The sequence below is a fragment of the Cherax quadricarinatus genome, chromosome 19 (genome assembly GCF_038502225.1).
Source record: "Cherax quadricarinatus isolate ZL_2023a chromosome 19, ASM3850222v1, whole genome shotgun sequence".
In the NCBI taxonomy this organism is placed as follows: Eukaryota; Metazoa; Arthropoda; class Malacostraca; order Decapoda; family Parastacidae; genus Cherax; species Cherax quadricarinatus.
The window spans coordinates 29344700-29363142 of record NC_091310.1 but is presented as its reverse complement, the minus strand read 5'-3'; the positions used below and the strand labels follow the sequence as shown (position 1 = coordinate 29363142).

Below are 18443 nucleotides of genomic sequence, written 5' to 3'. Positions count from 1 at the left end.
GAGCAGAGAGATTTCGAGGGGAGCGGAGCTGTTGCTGTGTGCAGAGCTCTGAGCAGGAGATTCGAGAGGGGCTGCTGCTGGGGTGCAGGGCTCCGGAGAAGGCTGCTGAAATCTCTGGAGGAGACTGTTGGAGACTTTGGGCAGAGTACTGGCTTGGAGCAGTACTCGTGCTGTGTAGGTCTTGGGACCTGTGGCTTAGTTCCTGTGGTGAACTGTCCTCTGAACTATATTGCAAGTTATATTCATTTTCGTCAAGTTGATTGTATTCCCCGTCTCACTGCTTATATGTACCACCCCATTTATCTAAACCACAATAATGTTCTCCTGTTCCCAAATATATTATTGTACACAAGGACTTAATAATAAACTGTTTGAGTAGAATAGTAATATTCACTGTCCCCGTTATTTGCTCTTTTATTCATTACTTTATTTCAAGTAGTGAGAGGGTGAGTGGAGTGGTAGGTAGAGTAATGAGAGGTGAAGGTGTAGTCACCAATGACCTCACATTACTTACCGACCTCCGCTAATCATCTCTCCTACCACCTCGCCTGCCTGTCTCCTGCCTACTTCCTCCCAGGTTACTCACATATTCCCCAATTATTAATCCATCCAATACCCCCCTACATGACATCCTTGGATCAAGTTGATGATCTTCCATTCAACAGTTACTGTATGACTCCTTTAATAATAATAATAATAATAATAATAATAATAATAATAATAATAATAATAATAATAATAATAATCAGGAATATCACAAGTTATATAATATAAACCTTTACAAGTCAGTTGCAAGGTTAACTTACTGATACTTTGGTAAATCTATGATACTCTTAATATTTTTTTCAGAATATAAACCCATCAGGTTTTAATATTTAAAGGGGTGGACGGTAAGCCAGCAAAAAGCCTCGGTCAGATGACCAAAAGTTCCAGTGGCGAGTCATCATATAATTAAAACCTGCGTCAAAAAACACTAGTCAAGTTTCCTGAAGAATCTTGCCTAACCTAACCTGTGTTTTGCATTTTTTGCCTCACTGCTTCGGTATTAATGCTAAAACTATGAGATCACTATAACATTATCGCCAAAGTACTGGAAAAGAAATGCAAAGCACAGTACCAACCTTGCAGAATCACATAACAAATTCAATCATTATGAGATAGTTCATGAAATGAGAGGAAAAAGTACTGCGGATAAAGTAGTAAACAGCGATATTCAATTTTCTAACAAACAGATCACAAAGAGTAATAACAAACGAAACCAAATTTAATCTGTATGCATTGTAATGCTCTGTTTTACAAGGCACTCAAGGTTATATATAGGTACATAACTGAAACTTAACAGGTGACAATTGATAGTCCGTGTAGTATCACCTTACCAAGGTTATATTCACTGAGAGGAGTGTATCTCAGTGTAGGCACTGTTCACTGAGAGGAGTGTATCTCAGTGTAGGCACTGTTCACTGAGAGGAGTGTATCTCAGTGTAGATACACTAAGTTTACTTTAACCCCCATTTTAGACTCAATTAGCCAACCAACCAATGAGGCACTGCCAGGGTACCTGGTACTACCAGGGTACCTGGCACTACCAGGGTACCTGGCACTACCAGGGTACCTGGCACTACCAGGGTACCTGGTAGTGCCTCGTTGCAGTAGACACAAACAACAACACAAACAATAATTTCGTGTTATATTTTGAAAGCACGAGTGCTGCCTCACTAAGAAAAAAATATAACTGGATAAAACTAAATCTTGGGAACTGAAAATAACATGAGGATTAACGGTGATAATTATTTCGATACAGAAAAATCGAAGAACTTGATCCAGTTATGTACAGGATATAAAATTCGGTCAGATTTGTTAATAAAAGAGAAGAAACAGATAAACAATGAAATAATATAAATGACAGACGACTTAACGTTGTAGCCTGGGTCAGGACGATGACATTGCAAATTAGCATAATTTTTAAGACATGAGGAGCCATGACAGTGTTGGTACACTTCACTTGTGCTCTTTCGTTTACAATGCTGTTCTGTCCTCACATCTCATTTCAGAACGAGATATAAGATGCAAAACACAGAGATTAATTACTGCTCACATGGACTGGACAACAGAAACTTTTGAGACTGCCTCTCTATCCATGCAAGATACTACAGATAACTAATCTACACACCAAAATAAAAAGTTATTAATAGAGTAAGTGATAAGAGAGGAAGTGCAATGTAAATCTTATGAAATACAAGGGCACTATGAGAATAATTTTAGAACATTGCGTCTACATTAATGTCAAGATTATATACTAATCCGACAAGTAAATGAATGAGACAATTGTGCATCACTTGGGTATCTTTATTATGGAGACGTTTCGCCCACCACTGACGGTGGAAGATGTGAAGTAATAGTTTCAGATGATCACTCCATTGTTATACTTCATACTTTCCACCGTCTACAGTATTATCTGTACTGGATTATTAAAGCCACTGGTGGGCGAAACGTCTCCACAGTAAAAATGCCCAAATGTTGCACTTGCATCTTTTGTTTTATTTATATAACGTCAAAACCATTTTATATTAAGATTCACCCAAGATGATTTTAGAGACTATTTCCTTCAAAGGGGTACATTTACACTGAAAGGCTCTTGTTCCACGGAACTGGAGAACTCTTACTCTTCCTCAACCCTGATTACTTTCTACACCTCACTCCCCCTCCCCCCCCACGGTGCTCTATGACCTTAAAAGTACAACTGAGAATTTAAAGAACTTTTTTAACAGTCCAGGAGAATGTTTAAAATCTGATGAAAGGTTGAAGCCCGAGAGATCTGAGAGAAAGTTTAAAACCCAAGAGAAAATTAAAGATACAAGAGCAAGTTTGAAGTAAAAGAATATGTTCAAGAATCAAAATAAAGTTTTAAAGTTTAATAGGAAGTCATAAAATACAAAATATATATATATATATATATACATATATGTCGTGCCGAATAGGCAGAACTTGCGATCTTGGCTTAAATAGCAACGCTCATCTTGCCATTTAGGACAAGTGAAAATTTGTGTATGCAATAATTTCGCCAAAATCTTTCTAAACCTAACGAAAAAAATATATTTGATTGTGTTTGTTTAGTACTAAATTATTGTAAACGTATTTAAAATATATTTAGTTGGGTTAGGCTAAAATAAATTGTTCTTGTTATAATAAGGTTAGGTAAGTTTTCTAAGATTCTTTTGGTGTAAAATTAAAAAATTTTACATTAACATTAATAAAAAAAATATATCTTTAAACGTATAAGAGAAAATTTCAGAAGGGACTTAATTTTAAATGAGTTCTTGCTAATTGACCAGTTTTACATATTCGGCACGACACACAGGGCCGGATTAAGAAGTCTCCGGGTCCTAGGCTATTCAGATTGGCGGGGCCCTTTTGAGTTACGGGTAAGCAAAGCGACCCCTTCCAGCTTGGGGGGGGGGGTCGGTGTGAGCCTGTTTAAGGTCTAATTAAATACATTCTGGCTATTTAGATTAAATTTAATAGGGAAAGTACATCAAGACAACCAAAACCATTTACCAACAGCCATTATAACTATCTTGTTAAATCATGCATTTTAAAGAGAATAAACTCAAGACAGCATAGTATTACTAGATTAGGCTATTAAAGTAGTGACATCATGTACCTATTATATTCAGCATAACCACTACAGCACTATTATTCCCTTTATAAATCACTGACCATTATTGTTGTCATTGCATCATGCATAAGACTATCAAATCATATAAACTCAAGAAAATAAAGAATTGTTTATATTCACAGGCACTTCTTAAATAAACTTTTTTCTGGATTTCATATTGGCAAAATCATCAACTATATTCTGAAAATCAATATTTCTTGCTAGATCAGACTCAATGGTCAACAAGGCTAGGTTACACAATTTGTCTTGGCTCATTGTTGAACGGAGCAGGTTTTTCACTCTTTTCAAAACAGAAAATGAACGTTCTCCTTTACAGTTAGGAGCTGGAAGTGTTAGGTAAAGGCGGTACACTATGTCAACATTAGGGAAGGTTTCTGAGATACCTGCATTTCTTAAATGTTTCAAAGCAGCTGAGGGCGCACATTTTTCAAGTGGAGCTTTAATCTGATTCATATACCCAGAAAAATGAACTATTTCTTCAACAAATGTGTCCTGAACATCTGCTGAAAGGTGTTGTTGCAAGTTTAATGCAGCTTCTCTCAATTCTGCATCTGGCATAGTAGTAATTTTGAACAGAAATCCAAACTTGTCATTGAGATTCTGGTAGATTTCTTTTCTTTTCACCAATTCTGTAATCAGTGAATCCAGAATGACGAAGTATGTAGCTGTCTTACATTTCTGCCTTGGTAGCAACACAATTTCATTGTCCGGCTCTTCAAAATTGCGTTTCCTCTTCCTTGACCGCTGATGATCAGCCCGGTAACTGTAGTCTTTCACCAGCAGTTTAGCTTTCTCTTCAAACATTTCAAAAGCTTCATCATTACGAAGTGAGCTTACGAATTCCACTAAGCCTGCATAGAGGTTAGCACAAGTAGCCATTTCAATTTCAATTTTCTGAAGTGTCTTGTTCGTGGCATTTAACCGTTCCAGTATACAGTCCCAAAGCACACAGAGTAAGGCCAATTCAAAATCTTCCAATTTTGATGCTAAGCTGGCTGCTTCGCTTCTTGTAGTTGCTGTCTGGTCTTCATCCTCTGCTATTTGGATCAAAGCAGAACGTATTTCAGCAAAACTGTCTTTCAAAGCATGTGTTGCATCATGCTGTGCTGACCACCTTGTTGTTGATAATGATTTGATGACATCTCCATGAATGGTTGACTTGAGTATACTCCACCGATGCGTTGAAGCAGAGAAAAAATTAAAGAGTGCTTGTAAAAGTCCAAAAAATGAAACTGCAGCGACACAACACTCCGCAGCACATGACCCAACAAGATTAAGAGAATGTGCTGAGCAGGGCACATATTCAGCAAGTGGGTTCATTTGCTTGATACGGGCTTGCAATCCATTATAGTTACCCGACATGTTACTTGCATTGTCGTAGCTCTGGCCACGGTAATCCATAATAGAGAGATCATGTTCAAGCAGAGTATCCAGTACTACATTCATCACTGTTTCTCCATCATGGCCTGAAAGAGGAATGAATTTTATAAAGCGCTCTCCCCTCAAGGAAGGTTCCTTGATGTTGGTGAGGGGCTCTTGATTTAGGGAATTGGATCTGTGCTCGTTCCCCAAATTAAGCCTGAATGCCTTCCACATCCCCCCCCAGGCGCTGTATAATCCTCCGGGTTTAGCGCTTCCCCCTTGATTGTAATAATAATATAAAGCGCTCTACAGGCTTACCACTGGAGTCGACAAAGCGAACAATGAATGTCAATTGATCTGTATGTGAAATATCTGGTGTTGAATCTACACTTATTGCAAAGTATTTTGCAGTTTTCACAGCTGCTGTGATGTTATTGAGGACCTTCTTAGTCATCAGTTCAATAAATTCATTGCATATAGTAGATGACATGTAAGATACAGTGCCTCTTCCTGCATTCCCAAGGCGTGACACATGATTTGCTAAGAATGGATCGAATTGTGCTAACAGTTCTATGATCCCTAGGAAATTACCATTGTTTTCCGAACCAAAAACCTCATTTTCTCCACGGAAAGCAAGTCCTCTTAGAGCTAAGAATTTAACAACAGCAACAACTCTTTCTAGAACTTTTCTCCAATAAATGCGCTCTTTTTCAGTTTGATTTTCCAAATGAGAATCCAATAAGCCTGTTTTCTGTGCATGAAATACACTGGCTAAAATGCAGCTCCTGTGAGAGGTGCTGTTTTCATGTTCCTCGAAACGCTTGGAATTTTTCCAGTCATTGAACCCCTGTGTGAAGGCATTTTCTTTGGTAGAAAATAGCTTGCATGCTGAACAGTACACTTTTCCTGAGCTTTCAGAGTATACCATCCATGATCTTTTCACAGTTTCTGAATTTGCAAGCTTCCTATAAAACATAGATGACTTTAAACAACGACGACTTCCATCATCATAAATCCTTGCTGATTTCCTAAAGTCAATGTTCAGAGTTTGACTGAAGTTTTCTGCAATGAAAGCATTATGTAGAGAATCTGGGATTACATTTGGCCATGAGGCAGGATCTTTTAAGACAAATCCTGTGGACGAAATGTCCGTTGAGACATTGAGAGGAGACACAAAAGTAGATGCTGGCTGAGAAATAATGGAGGGAGGGCTTCCTGTATGATCTGACGTATCTGCAGATTCAACTGTACTGGTAACATCAGAAACTGTTTTCGTGAGCATGTCTGTGATCTTTCTGCAGCTTCCTACATCTTTCTTTTTCTGTTCTTCTTCTTGAATTTTCTTCTTTCTTTTCTGTGACCCACTCGCATAAGAACGTCCAACATCACGTTCACGAGATGCCATAATGAGGATGTATCACTGTCTGTAATCATGCAAATACAAATTTTTCATTATCAATTATTATTAATTTTTTAATTATTATTAATTCTTTTTTTGTCAATTGGGGGGATACGGCCCTTGTAGCCCCCTTTCCTCTGGCTGCGCATCTAAAAATTCAAAACGTTACCAGAAAGGAGTCATATACAGAACTTTTACCACAGATTAGGTTAGTGATTTGGGCTACGAATATTTTACTAATTCATCCTCCTTGATCTCCAATTTACTTAAACAGAAATCATACTGAGTCCAAGAACAATGCACAATGGTATTTATATTACCATTTTCATAACTAAACTAATCATTATGTTTTGCGTGATATATGGCCTACCACCATAGATAAGGACATGAGAATTAAAGAATGCAGGGACAATTTTCAGTTTCACCCAACCAACGATTTTCTGATGTGGCTTATGTGTTTCTGGGGAAATATGTAGTAAATTAATTGATGTTCTACATCACTTCCGTCGCAACTTGAAAACTAAGCATTTGCGACGGAAGTGATGTAGAACATCAATCAATTGAGATCTGTTATTGAAATGATAAAGACTTAAAGACAGGACAAAGTGCTTTTAAAACCTACAAACGGAAGTCAGTTTGCGTTTTTAGGTTTTTCTGTATAGTATTTTTACCAAAAATGCGTCTTTGCTGCTCCATGCGTCTTTACTGGTCAAGTAACCCTATCAGGTACCTCCCTTAACATTTAGAGGCGAAAACAAACATTTATCCATACACATCAATGTCTATCAACAACACTTCAGTTAATTTGCCACAGTACAAGTCTAGATAACATGTAATTACTACAGAAAATTGGAGAGGAATCTCCCATACTCACCCATTAGCGGGAAAACACAGCTGTTCTGATGTAAACAAAGGCGTGTTGAGTGTGGCCATCTATGGTTAGGTTTATTTATTTTTATTTTATTTTATTTCATTATTTATTTTTGTTTTGATTAATTTTTAAAAATCGATTTTACTCTCCAAACACTTGAACTTTTTAGGTAGGGACCCCTTTGCACTTGCACCATGTGCGCAGTCTTGGATGAGCCCCTGAACCCCTTGGACCGCGGGGCCCCCAAATGCCTAGTTTGCCTATGCGGTAATCCGGCCCTGACGACACACACACACACACACACACACACACATTATATATATATATATATATATATATATATATATATATATTTATTTATTTATTATTATTTTATTATCACACCGGCCGATTCCCACCAAGGCAGGGTGGCCCGAAAAAGAAAAACTTTCACCATCATTCACTCCATCACTGTCTTGCCAGAAGGGTGCTTTACACTACAGTTTTTAAACTGCGACATTAACACCCCTCCTTCAGAGTGCAGGCACTGTACTTCCCATCTCCAGGACTCAAGTCCGGCCTGCCGGTTTCCCTGAATCCCTTCATAAATGTTACTTTGCTCACACTCCAACAGCACGTCAAGTATTAAAAACCATTTGTCTCCATTCACTCCTATCAAACACGCTCACGCATGCCTGCTGGAAGTCCAAGCCCCTCGCACACAAAACCTCCTTTACCCCCTCCCTCCAACCCTTCCTAGGCCGACCCCTACCCCGCCTTCCTTCCACTACAGACTGATACACTCTTGAAGTCATTCTGTTTCGCTCCATTCTCTCTACATGTCCGAACCACCTCAACAACCCTTCCTCAGCCCTCTGGACAACAGTTTTGGTAATCCCGCACCTCCTCCTAACTTCCAAACTACGAATTCTCTGCATTATATTCACACCACACAATGCCCTCAGACATGACATCTCCACTGCCTCCAGCCTTCTCCTCGCTGCAACATTCATCACCCACGCTTCACACCCATATAAAAGCGTTGGTAAAACTATACTCTCATACATTCCCCTCTTTGCCTCCAAGGACAAAGTTCTTTGTCTCCACAGACTCCTAAGTGCACCACTCACTCTTTTTCCCTCATCAATTCTATGATTCACCTCATCTTTCATAGACCCGTCCGCTGACACGTCCACTCCCAAATATCTGAATACATTCACCTCCTCCATACTCTCTCCCTCCAATCTGATATTCAATCTTTCATCACCTAATCTTTTTGTTATCCTCATAACCTTACTCTTTCCTGTATTCACCTTTAATTTTCTTCTTTTGCACACCCTACCAAATTCATCCACCAATCTCTGCAACTTCTCTTCAGAATCTCCCAAGAGCACAGTGTCATCAGCAAAGAGCAGCTGTGACAACTCCCACTTTGTGTGTGATTCTTTATCTTTTAACTCCACGCCTCTTGCCAAGACCCTCGCATTTACTTCTCTTACAACCCCATCTATAAATATATTAAACAACCACGGTGACATCACACATCCTTGTCTAAGGCCTACTTTTACTGGGAAAAAATTTCCCTCTTTCCTACATACTCTAACTTGAGCCTCACTATCCTCGTAAAAACTCTTCACTGCTTTCAGTAACCTACCTCCTACACCATACACTTGCAACATCTGCCACATTGCCCCCCTATCCACCCTGTCATACGCCTTTTCCAAATCCATAAATGCCACAAAGACCTCTTTAGCCTTATCTAAATACTGTTCACTTATATGTTTCACTGTAAACACCTGGTCCACACACCCCCTACCTTTCCTAAAGCCTCCTTGTTCATCTGCTATCCTATTCTCCGTCTTACTCTTAATTCTTTCAATTATAACTCTACCATACACTTTACCAGGTACACTCAACAGACTTATCCCCCTATAATTTTTGCACTCTCTTTTATCCCCTTTGCCTTTATACAAAGGAACTATGCATGCTCTCTGCCAATCCCTAGGTACCTTACCCTCTTCCATACATTTATTAAATAATTGCACCAACCACTCCAAAACTATATCCCCACCTGCTTTTAACATTTCTATCTTTATCCCATCAATCCCGGCTGCCTTACCCCCTTTCATTTTACCTACTGCCTCACGAACTTCCCCCACACTCACAACTGGCTCTTCCTCACTCCTACAAGATGTTATTCCTCCTTGCCCTATACACGAAATCACAGCTTCCCTATCTTCATCAACATTTAACAATTCCTCAAAATATTCCTTCCATCTTCCCAATACCTCTAACTCTCCATTTAATAACTCTCCTCTCCTATTTTTAACTGACAAATCCATTTGTTCTCTAGGCTTTCTTAACTTGTTAATCTCACTCCAAAACTTTTTCTTATTTTCAACAAAATTTGTTGATAACATCTCACCCACTCTCTCATTTGCTCTCTTTTTACATTGCTTCACCACTCTCTTAACTTCTCTCTTTTTCTCCATATACTCTTCCCTCCTTGCATCACTTCTACTTTGTAAAAACTTCTCATATGCTAACTTTTTCTCCCTTACTACTCTCTTTACATCATCATTCCACCAATCGCTCCTCTTCCCTCCTGCACCCACTTTCCTGTAACCACAAACTTCTGCTGAACACTCTAACACTACATTTTTAAACCTACCCCATACCTCTTCGACCCCATTGCCTATGCTCTCATTAGCCCATCTATCCTCCAATAGCTGTTTATATCTTACCCTAACTGCCTCCTCTTTTAGTTTATAAACCTTCACCTCTCTCTTCCCTGATGCTTCTATTCTCCTTGTATCCCATCTACCTTTTACTCTCAGTGTAGCTACAACTAGAAAGTGATCTGATATATCTGTGGCCCCTCTATAAACATGTACATCCTGAAGTCTACTCAACAGTCTTTTATCTACCAATACATAATCCAACAAACTACTGTCATTTCGCCCTACATCATATCGTGTATACTTATTTATCCTCTTTTTCTTAAAATATGTATTACCTATAACTAAACCCCTTTCTATACAAAGTTCAATCAAAGGGCTCCCATTATCATTTACACCTGGCACCCCAAACTTACCTACCACACCCTCTCTAAAAGTTTCTCCTACTTTAGCATTCAAGTCCCCTACCACAATTACTCTCTCACTTGGTTCAAAGGCTCCTATACATTCACTTAACATCTCCCAAAATCTCTCTCTCTCCTCTGCATTCCTCTGTTCTCCAGGTGCATACACGCTTATTATGACCCACTTCTCGCATCCAACCTTTACTTTAATCCACATAATTCTTGAATTTACACATTCATATTCTCTTTTCTCCTTCCATAACTGATCATTTAACATTACTGCTACCCCTTCCTTTGCTCTAACTCTCTCAGATACTCCAGATTTAATCCCATTTATTTCCCCCCACTGAAACTCTCCTACCCCCTTCAGCTTTGTTTCGCTTAGGGCCAGGACATCCAACTTCTTTTCATTCATAACATCAGCAATCATCTGTTTCTTGTCATCCGCACTACATCCACGCACATTTAAGCAACCCAGTTTTATAAAGTTTTTCTTCTTCTCTTTTTTAGTAATTGTATACAGGAGAAGGGGTTACTAGCCCATTGCTCCCGGCATTTTAGTCGCCTCATACGACACGCATGGCTTACGGAGGAAAGATTCTTTTCCACTTCCCCATGGACAATAGAAGAAATAAAAAAGAACAAGAGCTATTTAGAAAAAGGAGAAAAACCTAGATGTATGTATATATATATATGCATGTGCGTGTCTGTGAAGTGTGACCAAAGTGTAAGTAGGAGTAGCAAGATATCCCTGTTATCTTAGCGTGTTTATGAGACAGAAAAAGAAACCAGCAATCCTACCATCATGCAAAACAGTTACAGGTTTTTGTTTCACAGTCATCTGGCAGGACGGTAGTACTTCCCTGGGTGGTTGCTGTCTACCAACCTACTACCTATATATGTATATATATATATATATATATATATATATATATATATACATACATATATATACATATATATACATATATATACATATATATATACATATATATATATACATATATATACATATATATACATATATATATACATATATATATACATATATATACACATATATATATATATATATATATATACATATATATATATACATATATATATATACATATATATATATATATATATATATATATATATATATATATATATATATATATATATATATTAGTACACAGGTTATCTAGATCAGTAAGGAGCCTGGATAATGCTACACGTGCACATAAATGCTTGCCTAACTATTTATCAAGCACGGAGACTAACCTGCATCTCTCAGAGTCATTGTGAAGAATAACGCGAGGCTCACAGAGCTAAATGATTCACCTAGATGTCACCATGTGTGGAGCTCAGATGAGAGTTGTGGTGGTGGCTGTGGTCTGTAGTGGTGGTGGCAGTGGACTGTAGCGGTGGTGGCAGTGGACTGTAGTGGTGGTGTCAGTGGACTGTAGTGGTGGTGGCAGTGGACTGTAGTAGTGGTGTCAGTGGACTGTAGTGGTGGTGTCAGTGGACTGTAGTGGTGGTGGCAGTAGACTGTAGTGGTGGTGGCAGTAGACTGTAGTGGTGGTGGCAGTGGACTGTAGCGGTGGTGGCAGTGGACTGTAGTGGTGGTGTCAGTGGACTGTAGTGGTGGTGGCAGTGGACTGTAGTGGTGGTGGCAGTAGACTGTAGTGGTGGTGGCAGTAGACTGTAGTGGTGGCAGTGGACTGTAGTGGTGGCAATAGGCTCTAAACAGTGGTGGGGGTGGCAGTGTAGTGCAGCTGCAGCAGTAAACCGCGGCGGCGAACTACAAAGATGGTAGTGAACTGTGGCGGCCAGTGAATTACAGAAGAGGCAGTTTTTTTGGCTCCACTACACAATACTGTGGCTTCTCTCAGCTGACTGCAACGGCCTTCAAGATCTTCCAACAGCTAGCTGTCTCACGTTGCCACACACCTCCTGCCATCTCACTCAAGATGCCTATTAATTGAATATTCAAGATTTACATTCCTATGTAGTGCTACACAGAGCTTTTACACAATAAACCACGAGAAAGAGTTTAACGCAGATTAATATAAGCATGTTTTAAATAATGCAAGGAAATGCAAAACACAGGGAATAAAATATCTGGACATAAAAGTATTTCTTAATGTTTTATTCAGCAGTCCGTCTACACTGATATATATGACATTTTCCAAGGTTAAAGCGAGATGTAATTATGCTTCCCTGAAATACCCATCATGCAAGATGATTTTTCATTCTGCATACTTCTCGTAATGGCTGGTGAATTATGCTAGTAAACTGCTACTTCCACATATACTACTATTACTACATCTGCTACCAATATTCAAATTTACTACGGTTAACTTTTGACACTGAGCTTAACTCTTTGATCGTAATATTGCCGTTTCTATGTCATCACTGAAGTTACTTGACTCACATGATGACTCAAACAACATTTTCACTGGAGAAGCCAGGTGTGCATGCTAGAAAATTAGTCAAAACGGAATTAACGTACAACTCTTAAGGTTTCGATCACACACTGACTTTTTCCTTCACGATGAAGCCCACAACCGAGCCCAAGACAATACCCTGAAGAAAAATGCTGAATATATTTGTATCCAGCGTTAAGAATATTAGAAGAAACGTAAATGATGAAAGTTAATGTCATAGGAACGCAGTTAGAAGCTCGAGTAGATCAATAACTCATCATGATATCGTGAACGTAGATTAGTTCATTTACAGAGAAACTTTAAGTGGAAACAGAAAGCTATTTCAACAGACAGGCTCAGGCTTGGCTACACGTTCTTCTGGCAGTCTGACAGACACACATGATTATCATACTACGTAAATGCGAGGTATATAGTCAGTCATATAATCACTTTCTTGAATAATAATCTCTGTTAGTTACATAATATAATCGATGTAGGAATAGTTGATATTTTTGTTATACTTGATAGAAATCCACTGGTTATGTAGAACATTTCTGTCAGTCTTAGAAATTAACTTATAGCTACAGACATTTATAAGTTATCTGGTTTACTTGAATACTCAAGTTTATAATCTCTGATATTAACTCGAACAATTTGGCTTATGATGTAGCATTTTTTTTGTTAGATAATTTGTTATAATAGAGTTCTTCGACAGTGCTTGGTTTTACGAAGAGGTACTTGTTCCTTGTATTGTGCCTATGTATTATGTTCCAGCTCTTCAGGAAGAGTCGAAATGAAGTTCATGTTAAGTGATCTCTCTCTCTCTCTCTCTCTCTCTCTCTCTCTCTCTCTCTGTTTTTTTTATATATCTCTCTCTCTCTCTCTCTCTCTCTCTCTCTTTTTTTTTTTCTCTCTCTCTCTCTCTCTCTCTCTCTCTCTCTCTCTCTCTCTCTCTCTCTCTCTCTCTCTCTCTCTCTCTCTCTCTCCGTTTCTCTCTTTTTTTTTTTACACAGAGTTTGACAAGGTTAGGTTAAGGATTCCTAACTTTATTGACAAGCTAAGAGCTGTTGCCTACATCAGCTCATTTGAAAGCATTTTTATTGTTATGAGACATACAAGTAGGGAACAGGATGAAGTTGGAGCCATCTGTGGGCCAGCATTTTCATCTGATCAACTGATTTTATCTCGTTGACATCATAATGCTGTACGAATGTGTTCCATACTCAGGTCATCCTGGGGATAAATGATCTCAGTAATTAGGCAAGAGAGGGGTGGGCTGACTGCATTTTCTTGGATTGTAAGAAGGCTTTCGACACAGTTCCGCACAAGAGAGTAGTGCAAAAGCTAGAGGAGCAGGCAGGAATAACAGGTAAGACACTGTAATGGATCAGAGAATACCTGACATGAAGGAAACAAGGAGTGATGGTACATGACGATGTTTCAGAGTGGGCGACTGTGACGAACGGGGTTCCACAAGGGTCAGTCCTAGGATCAGTGCTGTTTCTGGTAAATATGAATGACATAACAGAAGGAATAGATTCAGAGGAGTTCCTGTTTGCAGACGGCGTGAACCTAATGCAGATAATTCAAGTGGATCAGGCTGAAAGCCTGGTCCAACAACTGGCTCCTGGATTTTAATCCCACCAAGTGCAAAGTCATGAAGATTGGGGAATGTCAAAGAAGACCGCAGACAGAGTACAGGCTAGGGAAGACAAAGACTGCAAACCTTATTCAAAGAAAAGGATCTTCAAGTGAGTATAATACCGAACACATCTGAGGAGCACATCAACTAAATAACCGCTGAAGCATATAGGCGCCTGGCAAACATAAGAATAACATTTCGACACCTTAAGAAGTAATCGTTCAAAACTATACTCCATGTACGTCAGGCCCATGCTGGAGTATACAGCACCAGTATGGAACCCACACCTGGTCAAGCACGTCAAGGAATTGGAGAAGGAGCAAAATTTGAAACAAGACTAGTTCCGGAGCTAAGGGGTATGTCCTACGAGGAGAGGTTAAGGGAAATCGACCTGACGACACTGGATGACAGGAGGGATAGGGAGGACATGATAACGATATACAAAATACTGAGAGGAACCGACAAGGTGGATAGGTACGGAATGTTTCGGTGATGGGACACAGCAACAAGGCAAGTTAAAGACTTGGATGAGTCAGGTATGTTAGGAAGCTTTTCTTCAGCCACAGAGTTGTTAGGAAGTGGAACAATCTGGAGAGTGATATAGTGGAGACAGGATCCACATATACCATCGTCTGCCGAGTCTTTTGCTTTCACAGGGAGTGATTTTCGTGTGCAAATTTGATACTAAACTCTCTAGGATTTTCCAAGTGTACCTCTCCCGCCTGCGTTCTAGGGAATACAGGTCGAAGAACTTCAAGCGTTTCCAGTAATTTAGGTGTTTTATCGCAGTTATGTGTGCTGTGAAGGTTCTTTGTACATTTTCTATGTCAGCAATTTCTCCTGCCTTGAAAGGTGCTGTTAGTGTGCAACAATACTCCAGCCTTGATAGAACAAGCGACCTGAAGAGTGTCATCATGGGATTGGCATCCCTAATTTTGAAGGTTCTCATTATCCATCCTGTCATTTTTCTAGCAGATGCTATTGATACAATGTTGTAGTCTTTGAAAGTGAGATCCTCTGACATTATCACTCCTAGGTCTTTTACGTTAGTTTTTCGCTCTATTGTGTGGTTGGAATTTGTTTTACACTCCGATTTAGTTTTATTTCCTCACCCTTTCCATATCGGAGTAATTGGAATTTCTCATCATTGAACATCATATTGTTTTTTGCAGCCCATTTAAAGATTTGGTTGATGTCCGCCTGGAGTCTTGCAGTGTCTTCAGTGGAGGACACTGGCATGCAAATTCGAGTGTCATCTGCAAAGAAAGACACGGCGCTGTAGCTTACATCCTTGTCTATGTCAGATATGAGGATGAGGAACAGGATGGGAACGAGTACTGTCCCTTGTGGGACAGAGCTTTTCACAGTAACCGCCTCAGACTTTATTTACTACAACTCTTTGTGTTCTGTTTGTTAGGAAATTATAAATCCATCTACCAATTTTTCCTGTTATTCCTTTATCATGCATTTTGTGCACTATTACACTATGGCTACATTTGTCAAAGGCTTTTGCAAAGTCTGTGAATATTACATCTGCATTTTGTTTGTCTTCTAGAACATCCAGGACCTTGTCATAGTGGTCCAGTAGTGGGGACAGGCAGGAGCGACCTGCTCTAAGCCCATGTTGCCCATGTTGTGTAATTGATGGGTATCTAGATGAGTGACAATCTTGCTTCTTAGAACCCTTTCAAAGATTTTTATCATATGGGATGTTAGGGGTATCATCTGTAGTTCTTTGCTATTGCTTTACTGCCCCCTTTGTGGAGTGGGGCTATGTCTGTTGTTTTTAGCAACTGTGGGACGACCCCCGTGTCCATGCTCCCTCTCCATAGGATGGTAAAAGCAAGTGATAGGGGCTTCTTGCAGTTTTTGATGAACACTGAGTTCCATGAGTCTGGGCCTGGGGCAGAGTGCATGGGCATGTTATTTATCTCCTTTTCGAAGTCATTTCGCGTCAGGATAATATCAGATAGGCTTGAATCTACCAAATTCTGTAACTCGCTCATAAAAATTCATTTAGGTCTTCAACTCTCAGTCTGGTTAGCGGCTCACTGAAAACCGAGTCTTATTGGGACTTGAGAAGCTCACTTGCTGTTATCCGTGTAGGACCCATGTCTTCTAAGTAGGGGCCCAATACTTGATGTTGTTCTCGACTTGGCATAAGAAAGGAAATATTTTGGGTTTCTTTCAATTTCATTTATGGCTTTTAGTTCTTTCCGCACTTCTTGACTCCTGTATGATTCCTTTAGCTTAAGTTCTATGTTTGCTATTTCTCTGACCAGTGTCTCCCTTCGTATTACAGATATATATTGGCCTCTTGTAGCCGCTCTGTTATTCTTTGACTTCGCCTGTATAGTGAGCGCCTTTCTCTTTCTAGTTTACATCTTTTCTTCCTTTTCCATAAAGGAATATGCCTCGAGCATACCTCGAGTGCCGTAGTGTTAATTTTTTCTAGACATAGGTTTGGATCCGTGTTGCTAAGGCTATCTTCCCGGTTTATATCATTTAGGACTTGGTTTACTTGGTCCCACCTTACGTTTTTTTTTTTTTTTTTTTTTTTTTACACAGGGTTTGACAAGGTTAAGGATCCCTAGCTTTATTGACAAGCTATTTACAGGTTAAGGATTCCTAACTTTATTGGCAAGCTAAGAGCTGTTACCTACATCAGCTCATTTGAAAGAATTTTTATTGTTATGAGACATACAAGTAGGGAACAGGATGAAATTGTTACTGAAGTTGAATTTGGTGAAGGCTTCCTTGCGACTGATCACATTTTGTTGGTCTGGAGTCCCGCGCATAAGTTTGAACCTCTATTATGTTGTGATCTGAGTATATTGTTTTTGATATGTTAATATTTCGTACCATTTTCATTGTTAGTGAAGATGAGGTCCAGTGTATTCTCCAGTCTTGTAGGCTTTATTATTTGTTTGGTTAAGGTGAATTTGGTGCAGAGATTTAAAAGCTCATTTGTGTGCGAATTTTCATCTGAGCTGCCTCCTGGGGTTGTCTCTGATACAGCATTATTTGTTACATTCTTCCATTTTAGATGCCTTAGGTTGAAATCCCCCAGGAGTAAGATGTTGGGGGCAGGAGCTGGAAGATTTTCCAGACAGTGGTATATTTTCAAAAGCTGTTCCTGGAATTGTTGGGAAGTTGCATCCGGAGGCTTCTATACGACCATAATGACAAGGTTTTAGTTCTGAATCTTTACTGCCAAAACATCACCATCATTTGAGGCATTTAGTAGTTCCGAGCATATAAGTGACTGTGATGTACAAGCCAACCCCCTTCCCCCCTTTTGCCTGTTCACTCTGTCGCATCGGTATAGCTTGTAACCCGGGATCCATATTTCATTGTCAAAGTGGTCCTCTATGTGGGTCTCTGTAAAAACCGCGAACGTTGCGTTTGACTCTGTACGCAATCCACGGATGAAAGGTATTTTGTTGTTCGTTGCTGACTTTAGACCCTGTATATTTGCAAAGATGAATGTCGTCGTACTGGCGGTATGTGGGTTTTTTTTCTTGGCACTAATATCTGTTGTTTTGGAGTGGAGGCCATTGATTGTGATTCCGTTCCATAAGTGATCGGAGATGGTGTACGATTTCTGTCATTTCCTGCCAGCTTTCTTTCCTTCCTGGCGCTAAAAAATCTGGATGTTTTGTATCTTCTTGTCCCCTTTAGGTGGTGTGCCTAGCAATATATGTTATAGCATTGTCTTTCCTGAACTGAAAAATGACACATTCCAGGGTGGAAAAGCTTACAGGAAGGGAGATTGCATTTTCCTGTTGTCATATGGGCACGGTATTTTCTTGGGTGGTCAAAGTTGCACTTCTCATCTGTTTTTCTAGATATTCCATGCCTGCAGATACTTAAGGCATAGAATTTATATAGTTAGGAATACAGAGAAATGTGTATTTCATGGCCATCATAGGCTTTAAACCTTATTAACTAAGTGTAACAAGCCTGTTAAATATTTGATCTTATCGAACTATACCAAGTTTAAACTTGAAATGTTTAAACT

General features: G+C 39.3%; 1 protein-coding gene across 1 annotated transcript in view; it reads left to right on the top strand.

The window, feature by feature from the left end:
* LOC138852929 (sorbitol dehydrogenase-like) overlaps nt 1–18443 on the top strand; it is a 614649-nt gene that overhangs the window by 484716 nt on the left and 111490 nt on the right. The window lies entirely within an intron of this gene.